The 25,416-nt window shown below is 37.7% G+C and overlaps 1 protein-coding gene across 1 annotated transcript in view; it reads right to left on the bottom strand.

The window, feature by feature from the left end:
* Nucleotides 1-25,022, bottom strand: part of Btbd7 (BTB domain containing 7) — a 112,913-nt gene extending 87,891 nt beyond the window's left edge. Inside the window, exon 1 of the mRNA XM_077799820.1 lies at nucleotides 24,796-25,022. The gene's annotated coding sequence lies outside the window, so the exon portion shown is untranslated. The remainder of the gene's footprint in view (nucleotides 1-24,795) is intronic.
* Between the last annotated feature and the right edge of the window lie 394 nt (nucleotides 25,023-25,416).

Here is a 25,416-nt window from a genome sequence, read left to right as displayed (position 1 = left end):
AAGAAAGAAAACTACAGACCAATATCTCTAATGAACCTAGATGCAAAAATCCTCAATAAAATTCTGGCGAATCGGATACAAAAACATATCAAAAAAATTGTGCACCATGATCAAGTAGGATTCATCCCTGGGATGCAAGGCTGGTTTAATATACGGAAATCAATAAATGTTATTCACCACATCAATAGACTTAAAGATAAGAACCATTTGATCATTTCAATAGACACAGAAAAAGCATTCAACAAAGTACAGCATCCCTTTATGTTCAAAACACTAGAAAAACTAGGGATAACCAGAACTTACGTCAACATTGTAAAAGCTATCTATGCTAAGCCTCAGGCTAGCATCATTCTAAATGGAGAAAAAAAATTGAAGGCATTCCCTCCAAAATCTGGAACAAGACAGGGATGCCCTCTCTCATCACTTTTATTCAATATAGTTCTCGAAATACTGGCTAGAGCAATTAGACAGATGAAAGAAATTAAAGGCATAAATATAAGAAAAGAAGAACTCAAATTATCACTATTTGCGGGTGGCATGATTCTATACCTAGAAGACCCAAAAGGGTCTACAAAGAAACTACTAGAGCTAATAAACAAATTCAGCAAAAGTGGCAGGATATAAAATCAACATGCATAAATCAAAGGCATTCCTGTATATCAGCGACAAATCTTCTGAAATGGAAATGAGGAAAAACCACCCCATTCACAATATCCTCAAAAAAAATAAAATACTTTCGAATTAACTTAACAAAAGAGGTGAAAAATTTATACAATGAAAACTACAGAACCCTAAAGAGAGAAAAAGAAGATCTTAGAAGATGGAAAAATATTCCCTGTTCATGGATAGGCAGAACTAACATCATCAAAAAGTTACCAAAAGTTCTTTGTAGGTTTAATGCAACGCCAATCAAAATCCCAACGGCATTCCTTGTAGAAATAGATAAAGCAATCATGACATTCATATGGAAAAATAAAAGACCCAGAATAGCAAAAGCAATTCTAAGTAGGAAGAGTGAATCAGGCAGTATAGCGATACAAGACTTCAAACTATACTACAGAGCAATAGTAACAAAAACAGCATGGTACTGGTACCAAAACAGGCGGGTGGACCAATGGTACAGAACAGAGGACACAGAGACCAATCCACAAAATTACAATTATCTTATATTTGACAAAGGGGCTAAAAGCATGCAATGGAGAAAGATAGCATCTTCAACAAATGGTGATGGGAAAACTGGAAATCCATATGCAACAAAATGAATCTGAATCCCTTTCTCTCGCCATGCACAAAAGTTAACTCAAAATGGATCAAGGAGCTTGATATCAAAACAGACTCTGCGTCTGATAGAAGAAAAAGTTGGCTCCAATCTATATATTGTGGGGTCGGGCTCCAAATTCCTTAATAGGACACCCATAGCACAAGAGTTAAAAACAAGAATCAACAAATGGGACTTACTCAAACTAAAAAGTTTTTTTTCTCAGCAAGAGAAACAATAAGAGAGTAAATAGGGAGCCTACATCCTGGGAACAAATTTTTACTCCTCACACTTCAGATAGAGCCCTAATATCCAGAGTATACAAAGAACTCAAAAAATTAAACAATAAGATAACAAATAACCCAATCAACAAATGGGCCAAATATCTGAACAGACACTTCTCAGAGGAGGACATACAATCAATCATCAAGTACATGAAAAAATGCTCACCATCTCTAGCAGTCAAGAGAAATGCAAATCAAAACCACCCTAAGATACTATCTCACTCCAGTAAGATTGGCAGCCATTATGAAGTCAAACAACAAGTGCTGGGGAGGATGTGGGGGAAAGTGTACACTTGTACATTGCTGGTGGGACTGCAAATTGGTGCAGCCAATTTGGAAAGCAGTATGGAGATTCCTGGGAAAGCTGGGAATGGAACCACCATTTGACCCAGCTATTCCCCTTCTCGGACTATTCCCTAAAGACCTTAAAAGAGTGTATTATAGGGATACTGCTACATCGATGTTCATAGCAGCACAATTCACAGTAGCTAGACTGTGGAACCAACCTAGATGCCCTTCAATAGATGAATGGATAAAAAAATGTGGCATTTATACATAATGGAATGTTACTCGGCATTAAAAAAATGACAAAATCATGGCATTTGTAGGGAAATGGATGGCATTAGAGCAGATTATGCTAAGTGAAGCTAAAAAACAAAAGCCAAATGTCTTCTTTGATATAAGGAGAGCAACTAAGAACAGAGCAGGGAGGAATAGCATGAGAAAAAGATTAACATTAATCAGGGATGAGAGGTGGGAGGGAAAAGGAGAGAGAAGGGAAATTGCATGGAAATGGAAGGAGACCCTCATTGTTATACAAAATTACATATAAGAGGTAGTGAAGGGAACGGGAAAAACCAAGGGAGAGAAATGAATTACAGTAGATGGGGTAGAGAGAGAAAATGGGAGGGGAGGGGAGGGGGGGATAGTAAAGGTTAGGAAGGGCAGCAGAATACAACAGACACTAGTATGGCACTATGTAAAAACGTGGATGTGTAACCGATGTGATTCTGCAATCTGTATACTGGGTAAAAATGGGAGTTCATAACCCACTTGAATCAAATGTATGAAATATGATATGTCAAGAGCTTTGTAATGTTTTGAACAACCAATAACAAAAAAAAAACAAACTACAGGCTTATTAAAAGTAGAAGAACCTTTATAGATTTCCATCACTCGATACAGTGCTTGTCACTGACACATGAAAAGGGCCCAATAATGTTGAAGGGATTTATACAGGAGCTGATCTGGTCTTTGCAAAAGAAGTGTAAACAGGATCAAAACAAATTCATTTTATGGAAGCAGCTAGAAACCGTCTATTTTAATTGGTCTCTCACTTATCTATAATGCTGAAAAGCACAAGGAAAGATGATCTTATTCATGCCTCTGTCATAAATCTACTTGATGCCTAATCCATGTTTCTCTGGAAAATGAAGTTCTCTAAGATCCCTCGGTTGCCCATTCCCATTCCTCATCACTCAATGCTGAGAAATTCTTCCCTAAATAAGGGACATGTTTCCCCTATAGCAGTGAAGGAGAAAAACCTTTGAGTGATTGCAGAAATTAAATAAGGCTTCGGCTTTTCCTGTTTAGATAAAACCCTTTAATCTTTCTTTATATGATAAATATTTTTTAATTTAAATGTTTTTGTCCTTGTTACTAGAATTCAATTTTCTTTTCAGAAATGATACCCCAAACTGAATACATACTTAAATAAATGTATAATATTCTCCTTATAAAAAAAGAATAAAGGGCCCCTTAAGAAGTAGAAAGCTTTGGAGCCAGACATGTTCTAAGATTCACTTTTTTTTTTCCTTTATCAAATTAAAGTAGCTATTGAAAGCATTCCAACAAAGAAAAGCCCAGGACAGGATAGGTTCTCAGCTGAGTTCTACCAGACCTTTGTGGGGGTTTTTCTAATATAACCTATTATTTGAAACAGCTGTCCCAATGATGTCTTTTTCCCCCTATTAAAATGCACTTTTACAAGATTAAAGTACATCACACTAATACTAATCTATGCAACAGTCTTTTAGGTGTAACTGTAAGAATTTTGAAGCTAAAATAATGAGGGAAAGAACACTGAGACATGAGATGAACATGGTTTAGAATTTTGGTTCTAGTGAGGAGTTAATTTTGGGAGTAGGAGGTATGTTTGATTGACTTTTCTAAAATAAAATTATATATTTAGTGTTCTCTTAGTATTTCTAGTTATAATTTATTTAAAAAAATGTTTTGTGGTGTTGTTGATGGCAAGTAAAGCCTCACCACATGCTAACCAAGCATTCTAACCCAGTTATGGAAAAAAATATCTGCTAAAAACATAATAAGCATGGTCTAAAGTTCATTCTCTCAGCTTTTTAAAATTATTTGAAAAAGAAAATCTTCAAAGAGTTATAACCTAGGAATAGTCACTAAGGAAGTCTTATAGATAATATTTCTTAAAGAGGGAAAGAAAACCCAAATCAATAAAAGAATCATTAAGAGAGATATTCAATTATTAGAGTTCTAAAATGATGTTTTTAAAGTAATTATCAGCAGTAGTGTACATTAATTATACCAAATAATGAGTTTCACTAAGATTTCCATATATGCATATAACATGCTTAGATCACATCTTCCCTATTATCTCCTGTAACCCCTTCACCCTAACCCTGGTCTTCTTCCTCTTTCCTGATAGTTCCCCTATTACTTTCACATTGTCATCCCCTCTTCCTAGATTCCACATGAGAAAACATCAACACTTGTCTTTCTGAATCTGACTGACTTCCTTGAATATGATGGTCTCTAGTTCCATCCTGGAGATGACATAATTTTCTGCAAATGACATAATCTTTCTTTTTGGATGAATACTATTATTTCATTGTGTATCACATTTTCTATATCCATTCATCCATCAATGGGCATCTAGGCTAATTCCATAACTTACAGTGTTGCGATAAACATGATACGCAGGTTATCTCTTTTACATGCCCACTTTGATTCCTTCAGGTAAATAACCAGGAGTGGTATATGTTTTTTCTCATTCATGAAAATTAAATCTATATTAAATACTAAACTTGAAAACTACTGTGTAATCAGATGTATATTAAGATTTAATTTAATTAGTATGTCAATATTTACGGTTACCCTTAAGGAAATGTTTTTGCCTTCTATTAACAGAGTTTGAAAAGTTGGGATTTGTTCTGAGTCCTAAGAAAATTTTAAAGGTTACAGGAACATATCACAATATACAAAGAGCATATCTGCTAAATGTTCTCTTCTCCATCTACCCCAAAATCTTAATTTTTTCCTAACCTCATTTAGAAGAATAATACGTTTGTTGTTTAAAGTTTTAAAAATTACTCATAAGAATACAGAGAAAGGTAATTCCCTAAAATCTACTCTCCCCACAAAGATAACTTGAACAACCTAATTTCAATTTTTCTAGGGTTTTAACATAACTTTAAACAAAATATAACAAGAGTTTTGTAAAAAATTACTTTCATAGCATATCAGCATTGTAGGAATACTGCCACATAAAAAATTTTACTTTGCCTTTAAAAATCCTAAGGCATGAACCTGTAATCCCAACACTCAGGAGGCTGAGGTAGAAGAATCACCTGAGCTCAGGAATTCAAGACCAGCCTGGGCAATATGGTGAGCCCCTCTTTCAAAACTATGGGCTGGAATTGTGGCTCAGTGGTACATTGCTTGCCTAGCATGAGTGAGGCACTGATTTTGAGTCTCAGCACCACATATAAATAAACAAAGCCCACTGACAATTAAAAAAATATTTTAAAAAAAGATGTCTACATAGAACTGCATTATGTATATATGCCATAATTTACACAATCAAATCTATAGAGGTTCACCTCCAAGTTTTCAATATTATAAACGGTGTTACAATGCATACATTTTTACCCATTCAATCTCATTAGAATAAATTTCAAAAAGTATGATTATTAGATTAAAAGATATATATTTCTAGTTCTGAGATGCACTGTCAGAAAAGGTGCAATTTATACTTATGGCACCTTTCATGAAAATGTACAAAATGCTGGGCGTTACTAACTTCTGCAATCTGATAGATGAGAAATGATGCCATTGTTATTTTAATTATTAATTAGGGAAACTGAATTTCAATATATTTATTAGTCCCTTTTCTAATATTTATCTTTTAGGTGTAGATGAACACAACACAATGCCTTTATTTATTTATTTATTTATTATTTATTTATTTATTTTTAATGTGGTGCTGAGGATTGAACCTGGGGTCCCACCCATTCTAAGCGAGCGCTCTACCATTGAGCCATAATCCCAGCCCCAGTCCCTTTATTGCTTTATAATTTTTGCTCATTTTTTTTTCCTATTCGGCTGTTCTTTTAATTGATTTGCAACACTTTCTATATTAATGTGAAAATATAAAGAGACTACTCAAATTAACTTGTTAAAACTTCATGGCTTTTGTCATAAATGTTTAGATTTCTTTCTTTCTTTTTTTTTTTTTTTTTTGGTGGTGCTAGGGTTTGAACCCAGGGCCTTGTGTATGCAAGGCAAGTACTCTACCAACTGAGCTATATACCCAGCCCAGATTTTTTTTTTTTTTTTTTTTAACATAGTCAATATTGTCAGTCTTCTTCTTTTCAACTTCTGGCTTTCACATTTCTTGCTGTAAACGTTTTTGTTAGAAAACAAATTTATATGTAAGGAGTTAGGACAATATTTGATAAAATTCTTTCAATTTGTGTTATAATCTCTAAATTAGACTATGAGAGTAAACACTTTAATCAGGACAGAAAGCTCAAGTTAGAGTTTATAGTACAATTATTATTGCTTAGGTAATTCAGTGTACCATTTCAAATATTTTTATTAAATCCTAAATATAACTATAACTCAATTACCTGTTTCTGGGAAATTAGATGGATAGATTTCCTAAATACCTGAAGGATGCTTTGAGTAGCATCCTTCACACACAGAAATGCACAGTGTTCAGCCTGTCCTCCACTTCAGCTTCCTGAGTCCTCTGAGCCCTTTGTCCTGCTATTTGTACAACAGGTATTTCTCTTCAGTCATCAATAGGCCTGACCTCTAGAGTACTACCTAAACCATTTCTAAACTGCCTTTCCTAAGCTTTTGTTAATGCCTTTCTGTTTTCAACTACAAACTAGAAAACACATAAGGACTGACAAGGGTCAGATAAAAAAACATTATGCCAAAATAAGGAAATCTCTATCCTCAAGTAGTGGTAAAGTAAAAGCTTTGTCATAACTGTACCTCAGAAATTCAAGTATACTTATTTCTTTATTTTATTACTATTTTTTTTTTTTTTGGTACCCGAGATTGAACCAGGGGCATTTAAAAACTGAGGCACATCCCCTGCCCTTATTATTGTAGGACAGGGCTTTGGTCAATTGCTGAAGCTGGCTTCAAATTTGCAATCTTCCTGTCTCAGTCTCCCTAGTTGCTGGGATTATAGGCATGTGCCACTGCGCATGGCACGATTCATGTTATTTTAACCTGATTGTTTTAAAAATTTACTTACTCATAACTTTGCAGATGTTCATGTAAGCTGAGGTTGCCAGAAGCTTAGCAGATAAGTGAATGGTATTAAAGGTTGTAGAGCCTCAACTTCTAAAAGATGGACAACACTGCAGATGAGAGCTTGCCTATGCCATAAACTCTTAAATGCTAACGAGGTTTTCAAATAATAATAAATTTTAAACACAAATGATAAACAGAAAAAGTATACTGAAATAATCTCTCAAATAACAGCCTTGTATTTTTCACATTTTTAAAAAATATGTCAAATTTTAACTCAAGTATTAGCCAAAAATGTTTTATTTGGCTCCATTCTTAATGTAAACACAAATAGTTTAACAGTTAAGGAATTTCAAGATAAAATTAAAAGACTTAAATTTCCATTGAAAAATGTCATTTTTTAAAAAAATTATTTTCAGTTGTAGATGGACACAATACCTTTATTTTTATTTTTATGTGGTGTGCTGAGGATGGAACGCAATGCCTCACATGTGCAAAACAGGAGCTCTACCACTGAGCTACAGCCCCAGTCCCAAAAATGTCATTCTTAATATAGTCAACTATTAACTTTCCCAGGGAAAAAAAAAAAAAAAACTGAAGCAATATGAACAATTCCCTGAACTGCAAATACACATAAAATTTGGAATACACCTTTTTTTTTCTAATAGATATGCTTCAAAAATTCTGTTATGTTTATCCATTACCTTCTAAACTCACCTTATCACTTTCCTCTTACCTTGCTCCTCTTTAAACAATCTTCTCCCTGCTTTTCTTTTTTAAAACATGCCATGCATTTTCTCACCTCAGAGCAGGTAGTAATTGCTACCCTTCCAACTGGAAAAGCCTTCGACCAAATAGCCAAACAGCTCATTCCTCTCCTCCTTCATGCCCAGTCACCGTTATCAGCAGTATTCCATGACATAACCATTAAAAAAAAAAAAAAAAAACCTCAAGCCCTTAGCTCAGTGGTAGAGCACCTGTCTAACAAGTGTGAGGCCCTGAATTCCATCACCAGCTGGCAAAGATGCACTTTACACTGTCCTGCACCAGGAATATCTGACACACCTGTTTATTTTTGCAATGTATATACTTAAAACTTACACAATCCCTTCTGTGTGTTTGATTTGATAAATTAACCACTCAAATTCCAAGGAGTGGCATCTTTGTTGAGTTTTTAAAATTATTTTAGTTGTAGATGAACACAATACCTTTATTTAATTTATTTTTATATGGTGCTAAGGATCAAACCCCAGTGTCTTGCACATGTGAGGAAAGTACTGTACCACTGAGCCACAACCCTGGCCCCTCTTTGTTGATTTTTTTTTTTTTACCTTTGTTTTATTTATTTATTTATTTTATGTGGCACTGAGGATCGAACCCAGGGCCTTGGGCGTGCTAGGCGAGCACTCTACCGCTAAGCTACAACCCCAGCCCCCCTTTGTTGATTCTTAAAGAACCAAATGTCATTCTCTTGTGCTAATGTAAGATGTGACTCTCAGAGTATAGCTCTCCATGTATTCCTGATTACATTTTCTCTTAAGAGAAATATGGATTTAATCAGTTGGTAACAAACCTCTGAAAACCTAAGACAAACAAGCTGTTATTAAATTTTTTTTTCTAGCTCACATGACCTCAGTTATTCTCAACTTCTAAGTTTACTTAATCCTCTTTAAAATCACAGAAAAAAACTGTTTTCACAATTCAGTACTTTTTATTATTTTCATGGAGCCTCATAACCAATTTTAGAACACTTATCACCTCCAAAAAGGTCCATAACCATTAGCAGTTACTCCCAACTTTCCCTTAATTCCCTAATTGTAGAAAAACTACTAATCAAATTTCTACCTCTATATATTTTGAACACTGGCATAAATGGAATTATATTACACATGGTCTTTTGTGACTAGTTTCTTTCATTTAAATATAATGTTTAAGGTACATCCAAAATGGAACATGTATGAGCATTTCATTTCTATTTTATCTGTTGTATAATATTCCAGTGTATGGATGTACCACATTTATTTTTATTCATTCATCCATGTATTGATAGATTGTATTTGAATTGTTTCCACTTTTGTCATTATGAATAATGCTGTTATACACATTTTTGTACAAACTGTATGGACATGTTTCATGTCTTTTGAGTATATAACTAGGAGTGAAACTAACATGTATTACATGTATCTTTGATTATTTTCCTTTTTTGACCATTCTAACCAATCAATCATTTATTCCATCATTCTTACTATTCATATGGAGACTGAGGAAGAAATTTTAGCCACTTTCACAGTGTTATACCGATCCAAAATTTTAGGTGTGGGATAAAATGATTGATTAAAATTCCTGAGTCAACCCATAGCCCTGTTATTCAGTGTGATGTCACCATGTACCCATAGAATTCTGGATACATATGAAAGATTAACTGAAGGACACTTGATGTGGTTCCTACTGCCCAGCAGCTGAATCTCTCTCAGGACTTGACTGAATAACCTGTATTTTATGTAAAAGATGCCCCAGCACTATTGAAATGGTGGGACTATTTTCTCTAACACACACATCTGGGAACAAAATGAAAACATATGGCATTTCTTACTACAAAAAATTGAGAAGGAGGCCCTACAAGCTAAGCTGTCTATGTACTTTTCTGGAAGAGATTATGATTGTAAAAACATCAAAAAAGGAATTGCTGGAGAAAATAGAAGGTGAAAAAAAAAATAACATCCAAAACTATAATATTACTAATACCCAATAATTAAAGTTTGACAAACGAGGCCAATCTTATATAAGGATTTTTTTTTTATCTAAGCTAGGAAATCTTCAGTATACTAATTAAATCTCTCAAGCCAAGATTAGATAGTGACAAATAATAAACCAATAACTAACACTCCTATAGTGCTTTATATGGGTCGCGCACATATCTGCATGCACGCTCCAATAACAGTAGCAGCAAAGTACCATCCAATCTCCTTTTACTCATGATTTAAACTGAGGAAGAAGTAATTACATAGAATGACATGTTCACCCAGCCAGAAAGTGGTGGGAGGGCTGAGGATGTGGCTCAAGCGGTAGCGCGCTCGCCTGGCATGCGTGCGGCCCGGGTTCGGTCCTCAGCACCACATACAAACAAAGATGATGTAGTGTCCATTGAAAACTAAAAAAATATTAAAAATTTCTCTCTCTCAAAAATTTAAAAAAAAAAGAAAGTGGTGGGACATGAGTAGAACAAAGGCCATGTGGGTGCAGGATACATACTATGAAATCCCTCACAAATCTGCACTTCCATAAAAAAACTGTGAAAATGGGTATGTTGGGGTTATTTTGCTGAAAGATTTCTATTTTCACTGTCCAACTTTCATATCGACAGTCTTTGATGAACAATTTCTATGTAAGTAGCACCATTTCAGATACTGCAGTTTCAAAGCCAAATCTACCCTTAAGAAATCAGACAAAGCTTGGTAGGAATTCAGCAATATAATTCATGTACAGAGGTGTACTGGTGAATATGTTGATAATTAAGCAGAAGTCCTTTCTACCTCCCACCTGTCCCCACAAAATGGAATGAGAATGTGGAAGTATCTGAAGCTACTTCCTAGAAGATTCCTGTTTACAATGGTCCAAAATTGACATCAACAGGCTTGGTAAACAATTTTAATCTAACCATCATGCCTGGCATACTGAAGATCCAAAGACAAATACGACGGCACCCTTAGGAAATCTGTACTTCCAGGTACTTGGGAGTCTGAGACTAGAAGGTCACAATATTGAGGTCCACGTGGAAAACTCAGTGAGACTGTATCATATGTGGGAAGCTGAGCCAGGAGCCAGCTTCTTGGGAATCACTGCATTTTTGTTTATTTTCTGTTCTTTCTTTTCCTTTCTCCACCATAAACTATACAAGGGCAGATTTGGGGGGTTTTTTTCACTGTTTTATCTCCAGAGCCAGAACTTTGTGTGGTGCATATAGTAAGTGCACAATATACTTTGCTGAATGCATGACTAGATTAGTAAAATTTTTTTCCTTTCTCTGAACACAACTAATAAGCAGAGATAAAGGGATATTTCATATTCAGGATGGTAAAAGGATCATAATTTTGCTGTGGAAAATTTAGAAATTGTCTATATAGATAATTCAGGTTTGATCAAATTCATAAGTAAGCTTTAATTTTTGTATTGCATTAGATCTTTTTTTTTTTTAAAGAGAGAGTGAGAGAGGAGAGAGAGAGAGAGAGAGAGAGAGAGAGAGAGAGAGAGAGAGAGAGAGAGAATTTTTAATATTTATTTTTTAGTTCTCGGTGGACACAACATCCCCGTTTGTATGTGGTGCTGAGGATCGAACCCGGGCCGCACGCATGCCAGGCGAGCGCGCCACCGCTTGAGCCACATCCCCAGCCCCTGCATTAGATCTTAAAATCTGATTTAACTATTTTTGAATTTCCTTTTATAGCTGTTCCACTTTTTTCCAGTCTCCTGCTCATTTACCTCCCTCAGCAGATAACTTCATTTCCTACTTCACTGATAAGACTGAAGTCAAGTCCAGCGCAGAGGCGCATGCCTGTAATCCCAGTGGCTTGGGAGACGGAGGCCCTAAGCAACTCAGACTGAAGTCAAACAAGTATTCTTTCTACCTCAATATCTTCGAATATTGTTACAGTCTTCTCCTTCCTTTTACCAACTATTTCTTAAAAGTAATATATATATATTCTGGTATTCACTTCTCAATATCCTACATCTTAATCCCTTTTAAATGAAGCTGGAGATGTTAATTTGCAAACCGCCAGATCGAAGACAGTCCTGGTCCTGTCGGCTGCCCTCCATCTGCCACTGCCCAGGCTGGAACTCGGCCTCCAGGCCCCACACTCATGGGGAGGGACCCTGCTCCTGCCCAGCACCCCCAGCAGGAGAACCTCTTCCCGCTCCCCCACCCCAAGAACCCAGCGCCACTGAGGAGTGGAGCAGGGCCTTGCAGACTGATCTGGCCGAGCCCCAGCTCCGCCTCTTCCCGGCAGGATGTGGTGTGATGATGGACAGGACTTCCCAGAGCCTCCTGTCCCACCGTACACCGAAACTTTCCAAACTGAATGTTTCTCCCCAGTTTTTCCTTCTTTGAAGTCTTCATGACATTAAGAATTATCACTTTTCTCTAAACAGTTACTTCCCTCAGGACATAATATGTTATGGTTTTTCCATTTATGACTCCTTTTCCTTTCATACCAAAACACAGGCTGCCCCAATGCTCTATTCTTGGTGTGGTCTTTTCTATTTCTCTCTACTCTTTCCTGAGAATCAACATTATTGGTATTACTAACACAAGAATAAGTACTGAAGCCAGGAGTAAGTTCAGTGATAGAATGCTTGCCACAACCTTGTGTTTGATCCCCTGCATTGAAAAAAATAAAAATTAAAAAAAATTAGTTGAAAATATACAATTCCAGCCTCATCTCTTCTCCCAATCTCCAATCTTAAATCTCCAGTTGGATATTAATCTCTGATGTGTTACCAAAAGTTCAAATTCAGCATACCAAAAGTTTAAAGGATAATTTATTTACTTATTTTTTTTAGAGAGAGAGAGAGAGAGAGAGAGAGAGAGAGAGAGAGAGAGAGAAATTCAATACTTATTTTTTAGTTATCGGCGGACACAACATCTTTGTTGGTATGTGGTGCTGAGGATCGAACCCGGGCCGCACGCATGCCAGGAGAGCGCGCTACCACTTGAGCCATATCCCCAGCCCTAAAGGATAATTTTTTAAAGCACCTGATACACACTAGGCTTTCTATGAATGTGTGAAAGATAAAGGTAGAAAAGGAAACTCAATCATTTCTCCCTATATAAACATCTCGTTTTTGCTGAAGACACCCTGGGCAATCAGAGTCAAAACTCTCTCCTCTACAACAACCTGGTTCACCAATCCCAATGCAAACAACTTAGATCAAGTATTCATTAATCATTTCAATATTACAATAAATAAATAAATAAATAAAACAAAACAAACTTGGTCTCTGCTCCCACACTAATTCATCTAGTACACCACCCTCAAATTAGTTCTCCTAAAATAACTGATCATAAAAATTTGACTTTGTGTCATAAGTAAGAATTATTCTGTGAAAGGCACTTCAAAAATTTAATCAAAACTATGTCTCTTAGGTGGGTGCAGTCCTAGTTACATCAGAGGCTTAGAAAGGAGGATTGCTTGCCAAGGAGTTCTGAGCCAATGTGGGCAACCACCCTCTCAAAAGATCCTACAAACAAAACAAACAAGGCGGGCATGGTGGCACATGCTTGTAATCCCATGGCTTAGGAGGCTGAGGCAGGAGAAATTCAAAGCCAGCCTCAGCAACTTAGCAAGGCCCTCAGCAACTCAGTGAAACTCTGTTACAAAAATAAAAATAAAAAAGGGCTGGGGGATAGGGCTCAGTGGTTAAGTGCTCCTGGGTTCAATCACTAGTATCTAAAAAACAAACAAACAAAAACCACCACTCTTTCTGCTCTCAAATAAGGGTTTTGTTTTGAATATTTATTTTTTTAGTTTTTTTAGGTGGACATAATATCCTTATTTTATTTTTATGTGGTGCTGAGGATCGAACCCAGTGCCCCATGCATGCCAGGTGAGCGTGCTACCACTTGAGCCACATCCCCAGCCCGAGAGTTTTTTTTTTTTTAATTCATCTAAATATTTTCTGAATGCCTATTATATGCTATGCAAAAGGGGGCATAAACAGGATAGGCCTAATTTTTGTTTTAAAAAGTGTTTAAAATCCAGTGGGGCAAATCAATAAATAGGTGATTACAAGGTAGAGGAAGTGTAGATCGGTACAGATGAAGAACTCTAGAGCCAAACTGCCTGGTTTGGATCTGGCTCAGCCATTTCTAAATTGTATGATCTTGGGAAAATATTTTAGTTTCTTTGTGGCTGATAATAAAAAAGCCCACTTTATAGGGATTTTGAGAAAGTGACATACCCAAGATCAATAATAATAAATTTGAACTTTTCCCCTTTCTTGGTGAAGGAATGCCAAAACAATGTTCCAAACAGAAGAGGAATCTATGTGAGGACCCGAGGACAGAACAAAACCTGGTTCACTAAGGAAATAAAAGAATTCCATATAGAGTGCAGTATGCAGGGAATAGAGCAGTACTAAGATATGAGTTATGTGTTTCATGAGAAGGATTCTAGAGAGAGTTTGTTTTGTTTTTTAAAAATTAATACTATTGCTTGAATTAAGTGGCAATCGTTTTGTTATTTAAAAATTAATAATGCTGGGGGCATAAGTTAGTGGTAGCCTGACTGACCAGCATGCATGAGGCACTGGAATTTATCTTCAACATGGCCACAAGAAAAAAAGAATTAATAAGCCCATAGACATAAAGAACACATGCAAAATATAGCAGAGATCTTGGTTCAGTCCCTCAAAATCTAAAATCTGAACGGCATTAAGACATTTGCATAATTTTGTAAAGTTGATGGACAAAAACGAAATGTTTGGGTACCTGTGTTCCATTTGCCATATCAAATGTTTTTACGCAGATTACCTTATTTAGTCAAATGAAGACCTAATAGAGAGTAATACTACTCCCTTTACAAATGTGGAAACTAAGGCACATAGAGTAGCATTAACTGTGCCTTAGTAAAGTAAAAAGCCAACAAATAAGTAGATGTTTATACCCATATGTAACAAATCTTTTCATAATCATCCAAAATATATAACAAATTTCTAAATGTATATTCTAATTCCCTTTTTCCTTGTTTTAAAAATAAGTTTATTGTCTTAAAAATTACTATGAAATTTATTTGATTAAACATGATGAAGTACACTAAGCTTGTAAATGTTAACTCCTTTCCCATCCTTCCACTCTTGTCAGACATTATTGCTGAAGCATGTGACAGAACTATGACTATAATTAGGCTATAATGAGACTTCTCTATCATTAGCTATTACTAACATTTGCTACAAACTTATCTAGTTATGCCACAAAGCTCTTTGCCTACAAGAAAATTCTCATGTCTAGTCTCAAGCAAGCAAAAAGTATTTTGGGAAGGTTTAAGACAAGAACAATTAGGTCTTATGAAGCATATTATAGAATTCTTCTCTAAAGAATAATTCACAAGGAATGTTAGTTAAAACAGACCTAAATATGGTTCAAAACATGGGAGAAAAAGACATACTATCCAATGTATACATGAATCAAAACATCACATTGCACCTCATAAATATGTATATTATGTCAATCAAAAATTTTATCTAGGGCTGGGGTTATAGTTCAGTGGTACAGTGTGTGCCTAGGATGTGTGAGGCACTGGGTTCAATCTTCAGCATCACATAAAAACAAAATAAATAAAAGTATTGTGTCCATCTACAGCTAAAGAAAAATTATTTGCAACTTTTATGATGACACATTATACTTAGAATACACGAATTTGCCTAACTGGGCGCAGAGGCTCACACCTGTAATTCAGTAGCTCAGGAAGCTGAGGCCTGAGATCATAAGTTCAAAAACAGCCTCAGCACTTCAGTGAGGCCCTAAGTCAAAATAAATTTAAGTACAAAATAAGGGCTGGGAATGTGGCTCCTTGATTAAGTGCCCCTGGGTTCAATACTGGTATCTGCCCCCCCCCCAAAAAAAAAATCCTTAGAGGAAGAGAGGAAAATAGCACAATAATAGCACAATTCATTACCACTCCTTCCATAAGGGACAGTGGCCAGAGGCAGCTCAAATTTTTTTATCTAAAAGGAACTGTCTGGACAAAAATAAAGGGCAAGCAAAGAACAATGCATGTTTTAATTGATTTCTCCATTTCCACTTTAAAGACAATAACATACCTCATGCTCATTTTAAAATTCCTTACACAGTACTCTTTCATGTTATTATTTCAACCTAACAATGAACTTACTGATACCTATTATGCCAGACACTGTAGTACGTGCTATAGTTCAAAGAATACAGAGTCACGTGGAAGGATCAGACATACAAGCAAGTGACTATTATAGATTATAATATGGCCTATAAGACAGGTCCAGAGTACCAACAGACTGAAACACAATTGGTAAAGGAATCACAATTAAATTTTGAAGAATAAAAGACACTATAACTTCCAGAAGATTTTATGGCAAACAATTCCAAAGAGCTGGCATGAATGGGGGTGGTGGGGGGCTGGGGTTGTGGCTCAGCGGTAGTGTGCTCGCCTAGTATGTGCAAGGCCCTGGGTTCGATTCTCAGCACCACATAAAAATAAGTAAACACAATACACTTATTGTATATTATGTCCAACTACAACCATATATATATATATATATATATATATATATATATATATATATAAAAAAAAGAACTGGCATAAACAATAAGAAATTTATCTGTCATGAGAAGTCTCGAGGTAGGGAAGACTCCAGGGGCCCTAAGCTGCCTTGTTCTTAAACAAGAAGGGAAACAAGTCTTTCCCCCAGAAATGGTGATTTTTTTCCCCCTTCAAGTTATTATGACAAATAACAGTTTACAGGGAAATGCCATGAGCTGATTTAATTGGCTTGGACTAGTCAAAATCAATCCCTGGAGTTGGTAATGAATCACCTTCTCCAAACCTCCTATGTGTGTGACCAAAAGCAGATTTCTATTAGGAAAACAGATACTAGACAGGCAGTAATAGAGTTGATGACAAAAAACAAAGCAAACTCCAAGCACTGGGATGAAAACCACAACACAGGGAAAAAGAAAGAGTTTGGTATGGCTCAAGTGATGGGAAAGCTAGGATTGGACACCGTTTACAAACTTTTGAGTTTGGACTTTATCCCACACACAACAGGAAGTTAACAGGTTTTGTTTTTTTTGTTTTTTTTTTGTTTTTTTTAAATAGGGGGAGAGAGAGAGAATTTTTTAAAAAATATTTATTTTTCAGTTTTTGGTGGACACAACATCTTTATTTTATTTTTATGTGGTGCTGAGGATTGAACCCAGCGCCCCGTGCATGCCAGGCAAGCGCGTTACTGCTTGAGCCACATCCCCAGCCCCAAAGATAACAGGTTTTTAAAGTAGGGAAGTAACATGCTCTAACTGGGCTCTAGTAGCAATACAAAGAACATTCAGAGAGGGAGAGTAGGAGAACAAGTGGCAAAGACTCAGTTCAATAAATAGTCCAGACTAATAAGGTTAGGGTAGTGGAGAAGAAAAGGATGGAACAAAACAAAAACAAACCAAAAAAAAAAAAAAAAAACAAGGTAGAAAATCTAAGACAGACCTTTCTATACCTATTTGTTTTTTTAACAGGTGAAATTAGGCTTCAGATAGCTTAAAGTGATTTGCTTAAGCTCCTAAAACCATAGAAAGTAGTAGAATCTGCATGAGGTCTAATTCCCAGGTCAGTATTCTATTACATCACAATTATAGCTAAAAAATCCCAAGAATGATCCAGAAAGAAAATGGTTTTGAATCCTGCAGCTTAAAGGATTTCTCTATGTTAAAGTGATTCCTATTTATTCCACCCTTGACATAGTATTTTCTGGGCACAGTGACACATGCCTGCAATCTCAGCAGCTGGGGAGGCTGAAGCAGGAGGATTGCAGGTTCAAAGCCAGTCTCAGCAAAAGTGAGGTGCTAAAGCTACTAGTGAGACCCTGTCTCTAAATAAAATACAAAATAGGGCTGGGGATGTGGCTTAGTGGCTGAGAGACCCTGAGTTCAATCCCTAGTACCAAAAAACCCTAAAAAAACAAAACCAAACAAACCATAATCATGTGTCAAATTATGACATGGATTTAAAGATAATCTATAAAAGTTGGAGCATTATGTTTCTAAAGCTTCTATATAAATTGAGATAGTAAGAATATCTGATTCAGCTTGAAATGTCAAATTTATAGACTGAAATGTCTTAAAAATAAAAAAGAAAACTAAAACTTTCATTGAATGTTTGTTTAATGCTTTGAAAATAAATTAAGTACTGAATGTGTTTCATTAAAAATCTGGAGTCAGAAAGCATTAGAAAAATTTCTTCTAAATCATCTCCCTTTGAAATTTTGCATTCTGATAACTGACTGCTACTTGCATCAACTTAAGGAAAAACTCACTTTTAAGAAGGTATCTGTTTTAGGGGGCTACCACTTATAGCTCAGTGATAGAGTACTTGCCTGGCATGTCTGAGGCACTGGGTTCAATCCTTAGCACCACATAAAAATAAATAATAAATACAATTATTATTGTGTCAATCAATCTACAACTTAATTTTTTTTTTAAAAAAAGATACCTGTTTTAGAAAAAGTCACTTTGTGAAGTGACTATTTTTATGTAAAATGGAAAGTTTGACTTTGTTTTATTACCACTGTACCAAGAGTGGGTTAATAGGGAAGATGGTTTAAAATAAAAATTAGCATTTTTTCCACTAACGAAACATAAACTATATACTTTTTAGCTTTCTGGTCTTCTGCTTTTCGACTCAATAATATCTTTGTGAGTACCAATGTGCCATAGTATACTAGATGAATACTATTATAAAAGTGAACTAGAGTTATTCACGCATACATCTGTGTGACTTTTTGATTAACGTCAGGCAAGAAGATATCATTCTGCCAATGACACCAGAATTTTCTTATTCACCAAGCCAGAAGCTCTCTTTCAGCACTCACAATTGATTTTTTAAAACACTCAATGAGGGGCTGGGGATGTGGCTCAAGTGGTAGCACGCTCGCCTGGCATGCATGCGACCCGGGTTCGATCCTCAGCACCACACACAAAGATGTTGTGTCCGCCGAAAACTAAAAAATAAATTAAAAAAAAAAAAACACTCAATGAAATTCAGAATGTAAGAAAAGTATCAACATAATAAATGCCATACATGGAACAACTCATGCTAATATCATCCTCAATGGCAAAAAATGGAAAAATTTCCCTCTATCTGGAGCAAGCCAAAATGCCTATTTTCAACACTTCTAATCAACATAGTACTGCAAATCCAGGCTGAGCAACTGGGGAAGAAAAAAATAAAAGGCATCTAAATTAGAAAGAAAGTAGTAAATTAATTCTATTTATACAACACATGATTTTATATGTAAGATTTCACAAAAAAATTTTAGAAATAATAAACAAATTCAGCAAAGCTGAAGAATACAAAAATCAACAGGAAAAAAAAAAAAGTTGCATTCTTATACCCTGACAAGAACAATAAGAAAACAGTCCTATTTACAACAGCATTTTAAAAATAACAAAATAAGAAATAAACTTAATCAAGGAGATTAAAAACTCTTCTACTGAAAACCATAAAATGTCCCTGAAGGTACTTGTTCTAGCAGTACATGTCCTAAAATTAAAATGACGTAGAGGGTCAGTATGGCAGAAAGAAAAGGAAGAAAAGCAAGCTGGCAAAGTTAAAAACACATATAAAGCCAGGCACAGTGAACACCTATAATTCCAGTGGCTCAGGAGGCTGAGGCCGGAGGATGGAGAGTTCAAAGCCAGCATCAGCAACAGCAAGGTACTAAGACAAGACCCTGTCTCTAAATAAAATACAAAAAAGGGCTGGGGATGTGGCTCAATGGTCAAGTGCCCCTAAGTTCAATCCCAGATACCCCCCAAACAACCACACACACAAATAAATGGAACGACATCCAGTGTTTCTTCACTGGAAGATTTAATATCATTTAAATGTTAATACTACCCAGTGAAATCTACATATTTAATGCAATTCCTAACAAAATCCCAATAGCTTTTTTTTAATAATTAAAAAAACTATCCAATTATTCATAAGGCATATCAAGGGATTCCCAAATAGCACAACAATCTTGAAAAAGAAGAGCAAAGTGGAGGTCTCACACTTTTATTGAAAAAAAAATTATATATATAACACCACAATAATTAAAAGTGTGGTTTTGGCATAAAGACAGATTTATAGATCAATGCAACAGAACAGAGATCCCAGAAATAAGCCCTTGCATTTATGGTCAAATGACTTTTGTTGTTGGGCTGAGGATATAGCTCATGCACAAGACCCTGGGTTTGATCCCAAGCACCATAAAAAAAAAAAAGAGACTTTTTTTGTTATTCTTTCTTTTTTCTTCATTTGTTTTGTTTTGTTGTTTTGTTTAATGCTGGAGATTGAGCCAGGGCCTAGCACATGCTAGGCAAACGCTCTACAACTGAGCAACACCTCAGCCTCTCAAAAGATTTTTCAATAAGGATGCCAAGACCATTCAATTGGAAAAGACTTAAAAAATAAAAACGTATACTATGAAATTCTTAAAAGACAACAAAAGGAAAAACTTCATGACATGACACTGGATTTGGCAATGATTTCTTGGATATGATACCAAAAGCATAAGCAACAAAAGAAAAACTAGGAAGTAGAACTTCACCAAGATTAAAAACTTTTGCACATCAAAGGATGGTGAAAAGGCAACCCATAGATTGGAAGAAAACATCTGCAAACCATATCTGATAATGGACTGATATTCAAAAAAGACGAAGAATTCCTATAACAAAACAATCTGATTTAAAAATGGGTAAAAAATTATTTTTCCAAAGGAGATACACAAAAAGGTAATAAATACAGGAAAAGATGCTCAACACACTAATCATCAGTGAAATGCAGATCAAAACCATAGTGAGATACTACTTCATACTCATTAAGATGGCGTATCAAAAAGGAAAAAAAAAAAAAAACCCAAGAGTTGACCAGGCTATGGCTAGAATGGAATCCTTGTGCACTGCTGGTGGGAATGATAAATTTTTCCTGGTATTATACCCAAAAGAAATGAAAACAGGGTCACTTGTTTGTTTTTTGTACTAGGGGACTGAAATCAGGGGCATTTAAACTGAGCCACATCCCCAGCCATTTTTCTATTTTATTTAGAGATAGGGTCTTGCTGAGTTAGGGCCTCACTAAAATGCTGAGGCTGGCTTTGAACTCACAATCCTCCTGCCACAGATTCCCAAACCACTGAGATTCCAGGCATGTGCCACTGAGCCCGGTCAAAACAGGGTCCTGAACAGATTTTTTATATCCATGTTCATAATACACAGTCATAATACACAGTCAAAACTAGAAGCAATTCAAGTGTTCTCATCGGGCAAATAAATAAACAAAATGTAGTATATACACAAAATAGATATCATTCATCCTTAAAAGGGGAGGAACTGGGTGTGGTGGCGCATACCTATAATCCCAGCGCTCAGGAGGCTGAGGTAGAAGGATTGTGAGTTCAAAGCCAGCCTCAGCAACTTAGCAAGACCATGTCTGTAAATAAAATATATAAAAGGGCTAAGGATGTAGTTCAGTGGTTAAGTGCCCCTGGGTTCAATTCCCAGTACCAAAAAGAAACAAGAAAGGAAATTTGGATACATGCCACAACATGGATGGAACTTGATGTGATGTTAAGTTAAATAAGCCAGTCATAAATACTCATGATTTCATGATTCTACTTACATGTGATACCTAGAGTAGCTAAATTCACAGAGACAGAGGTTAGAATGGTGGCTGTCAGGGGGTAGGAGTAACAAAGTGTTTACCAAGTTCAGATTTCAGTTTAAGACGACGGAAAGAATCCTGCAGATGGGGGCTGGGAGTATAATTCAGTGGTAGAGCGCATGCTAATCATGTGTAGGGCCCTGGGTTCAATTCCCAGCATACCCCCCTCCAAAAAAAAGGATTTTGCAGATGGATGGGAGTAATGGGTGCATAGTGATGTGAATGTATAAGTGCATAGAACTATACAACTTACTAAATGATTAATTTTATGTTATATATATTTTATCACAGTAAGTATTCACACATGTATACACATACTTGCTATACAATCCTTCCTACTTACTCTAGTTTAGGATCTTAACTACTCATAGGTAGGTAACTCAACAGCCAGCTATAGCCTTCCCCAGTTCATTCCATTCTCTTCATTCTAACTCAACCTATAGATCATTGATAAGTTCACTTTGCTGTTTATCACATTAATTTCTGGCTTCCAAACTTTCAAAAGTTCTCTATGCCTTGCGCAAGAGAATAAAAATCCAAATCTCAATTTAGCATTCAAACCTTTCTACAAGCAGATAACATTCCAACTCTCTAATGTCCTTATGGAAAACATTCTCCAAAGGAAATTCATCTTAGTTTCCCTCTATTCCCCTCCCAAAACTAATCTTCAATTTATAGTTCTGTTTTTCCCTATAAATTTTCATTGGTCAGTTCAAGTCTCAAGTGTCCCAGGAAGTTTTTTTTCTTTCTTCTTCTTTTTTTATTTTTATTTTAGTGTTGATGGACCTTTATTTTATTCACTTATTTATATATGCAGTGCTGAGAATTGAACCCATTTGCTTCACAAATGTGAAGCAAGCACTCTATCACTGAACCACAACCCAGCCCCTTCTTTTTTTTTTTTTTTTTTTTTAATAATGGTACCAAGGATTGAACCCAAAGACACTTCACTGACTTCTGAGCCATATCCCCAGCTCTTTTTAATTTTTTATTTTGAGATAGGGTCTCAGTAAGTTGCTGAGGCTGGCTTTAAACTTGCATCCTTCCAGGAAGTTCTTTATACTCCTGAAGGCTCATTCAATCTCCCTCTCCTCTGAATACCCACATTTTTTATATAAGCAGAACTCACTAGGCTGTCTTCTAGATTTCCGTAGGTACATCTTATCTTTCCAACAAGAATCTGGGGGCAAAAATCTTTCTATTGTACTCCTTTCCTTCATTCCATAGTGCTAATATAATGCAAAACACAAAGGAGACGTTCAAGAATCACCTGTGTAATTTTGGATGTGTTTCAGCAACTAGAATATAAAATCAGAATCACTTGGTTTTATTGTAATTCTGAAGGTTTGCCTGTAACACACCATAAATAAAATTGCTGTGGTCCAAAAAGACAGAAAGTAGGCAGTATAATTTGGAAAACAACCACAGGTATTTTAAATACTAAAATTAAGAGTCATAGACAAAGAACTTGTTCAAATGCTGGTGTTGGGACACAGAAAAATATACTAGTTAGGCTTTGTGGACATAATAGTGACCTGTAGGCTTTACTGAATTCATGCAAGAGGAGCCGTGCTACATTTGTAGTCACCGGCCTATGAAAACTCCAAATTAAATGTCTCTCCATTTTTTTAAAAGTGTAGATGGATATAATATCTCTATTTATTTATTTTTATGCCTCTTTTGTGCTAGGCAAGCCCTCTGAGCCACAACCCAAGCCCAAATGTCACTCCATTTTTAATAGATTAAGGTCGGGGAGGGGGTCTTCATCAGTTATTTAAGGTCATAATCAGAGACAGGAGCTCTCCTTTCTGCTTTCAACTTTATGGCATAAAGACCTAGGACTGGAATTGGTAGTGGTGGTGAAGAATTCAATGAAGGGCTGGGGATGTGGCTCAAGTGGTAGCGCGCTCGCCTGGCATGCGTGCGGCCCGGGTTCGATCCTCAGCACCACATACCAACAAAGATGTTGTGTCCGCCAAAAACTAAAAAATAAAATATTAAAACTCTCTCTCTCTCTCTCTCTTTAAAAAAAAAAAAAAAAGAATTCAATGAAGACTGAGCTCAGCAGTGTAGAGTTCTCTAAAGGGCTCGGTCCTAGTTTTGAGCTTGCTCCTCACAACAGTAAGACCCAAAGCAACTCACTCACCTCCCTGGGTCTAGACTCCCAGTTTTAAAACGAGTCACACCAGATCTCTAAAGGTTTTTCTGACTCCAAAAAAGTCTAATCGTAGCTGCTGTTAAATGTATGATTCTTATAAAGCGATTTCAAATCTCTCTTCCACATTTCAGGAAGAAAACAACTTATTTCAGCAATATAAAAAATGTGGATGCTATTCAGAGACAAAAGATTCTGTCGAAAAACCTAAGTGATTCTTAAAGAAAATAAAAGCCTCTTCCTCGTCACAGTTAGATGTTTTAGTAGAGGAAACAGTGTGGTGGTAAAGATAACAGACTGCTGTAAATTACCGAAGGCCTACTTCACAGTACTTATTATCTGTGCTGGTATGTGGAGGGGTGCTATTGTAGTTCAAAGCACAAACAACATTCCTCAGAGTTTCTCCAAAATCGGTGAGAAAGTTCTCGGGGTGGGGGCGGGGGGTGGCGGTAAGGTAGTAAACAGCCCAGGAAAGCACCTGGCAATGAAAAAGGCACCCTCCAGCCGTTTCTGTATTCCCCTTCCTCCTCTTCATTACCAGACACACTGTATTGTTTCCCTACCTGTCAAAGCTCAGTCCCAGTTTTTCCCCCCATTAACAGCTGACCGGACCACCTAACTTCTCCCCCCGAGACTCGCCGGCCCAAGGCCTGCGGGCTCCCCACGCCCAGGCCCGCCGCCCTCCCTCCCACCCCCGGAGGTCGCAGCCCCGCTCCGCGTAAACCGGCGCCGGGGGCTCGGGAGCGGTTTCCCCGCGTCCTGGGAGCGGAGGGTCCCGCCCCTCCGAGCCCAGAGCCTGAGCCCAAAGCCGACAGGGCCGCCGCAGCCGCCGCAGCGACCTCGGGCCACCCTCCTGTCCCGAGCGCCACACCTCGCACCTCAGCCCCCGGGACGGCGGCGCGCTGCCCGGCCCGCCCCTCGGAGCGCACCGGGACCGGCCAGTCCGGCGCCGGCGCGCCGCGGCTCCAGACAGACGACTCCCTCTTCCCCGCCCCGCGCTCCACTGCCTCCCGCGGCGGCCCGGCCCAGCCCCGGGACCCTACGCCCAAGGACATCCCCTTCCTCGCCTGGACGCCCAGCGCTCCGCTGGAGAGCGCGTCGGCTCCACAGCCTCAGAGACCCAGGGACACTCACCACGGAGGCTTCTCCCGCTGCTGCTGCTGCTGGGACCGCTGCCGTCGCCTCCGCCGCCGCCGCCCCCAGCACCGCCTTCCGCACCAGCGCCAGCACCCGCGGCCATCCTCCTCCTGCCGCCGCCGCCCTCTCCTCTCCTCTCCTGTCAGTGGCTCAGGCTCCGGGACTGCTCCAGGTTCCCCACGCCGCCATTTTGACTCCTCCAGGGAGCAGGAGGGGCTCGGCTCAGCGCGGCCCTGGGGCGCCTGCGCGGCGCTGCGGAGCCCACCCGGCCCCGCCCGCCCTCGCCGACGGCGCGCCGGGTCACGTGATGCGGCGTCGGCGCCTGCGCCTGAGACGGGGGCGAGGAGCACCGGGGAGGCGCGTTCGTGGGGCCTGGACCCGTGGGAGCCGAGTGCAAGCTCTTTATTCCTGCTTGTTTCCTAGGTGTGGGGTGACAGATCGTTCTGTATTTGCAGCTCGTTGTAGCATCTCGCTTATTTCTGGGAACTGTGGCACATTATTAAATGTATCAGAATGAAATCATAATAACTGCGTCACTGGACGATCAGTTCTATCAATTCACGTTCTGCTCGGCAGCCAACATCCTTGGAGTGATCCGGCATGATGCATCATTGTCTC

Source organism: Urocitellus parryii, chromosome 6, assembly GCF_045843805.1.
Source record: "Urocitellus parryii isolate mUroPar1 chromosome 6, mUroPar1.hap1, whole genome shotgun sequence".
Lineage (NCBI taxonomy): Eukaryota > Metazoa > Chordata > Mammalia > Rodentia > Sciuridae > Urocitellus > Urocitellus parryii.
This window is presented reverse-complemented; position numbering and strand designations above follow the sequence as displayed.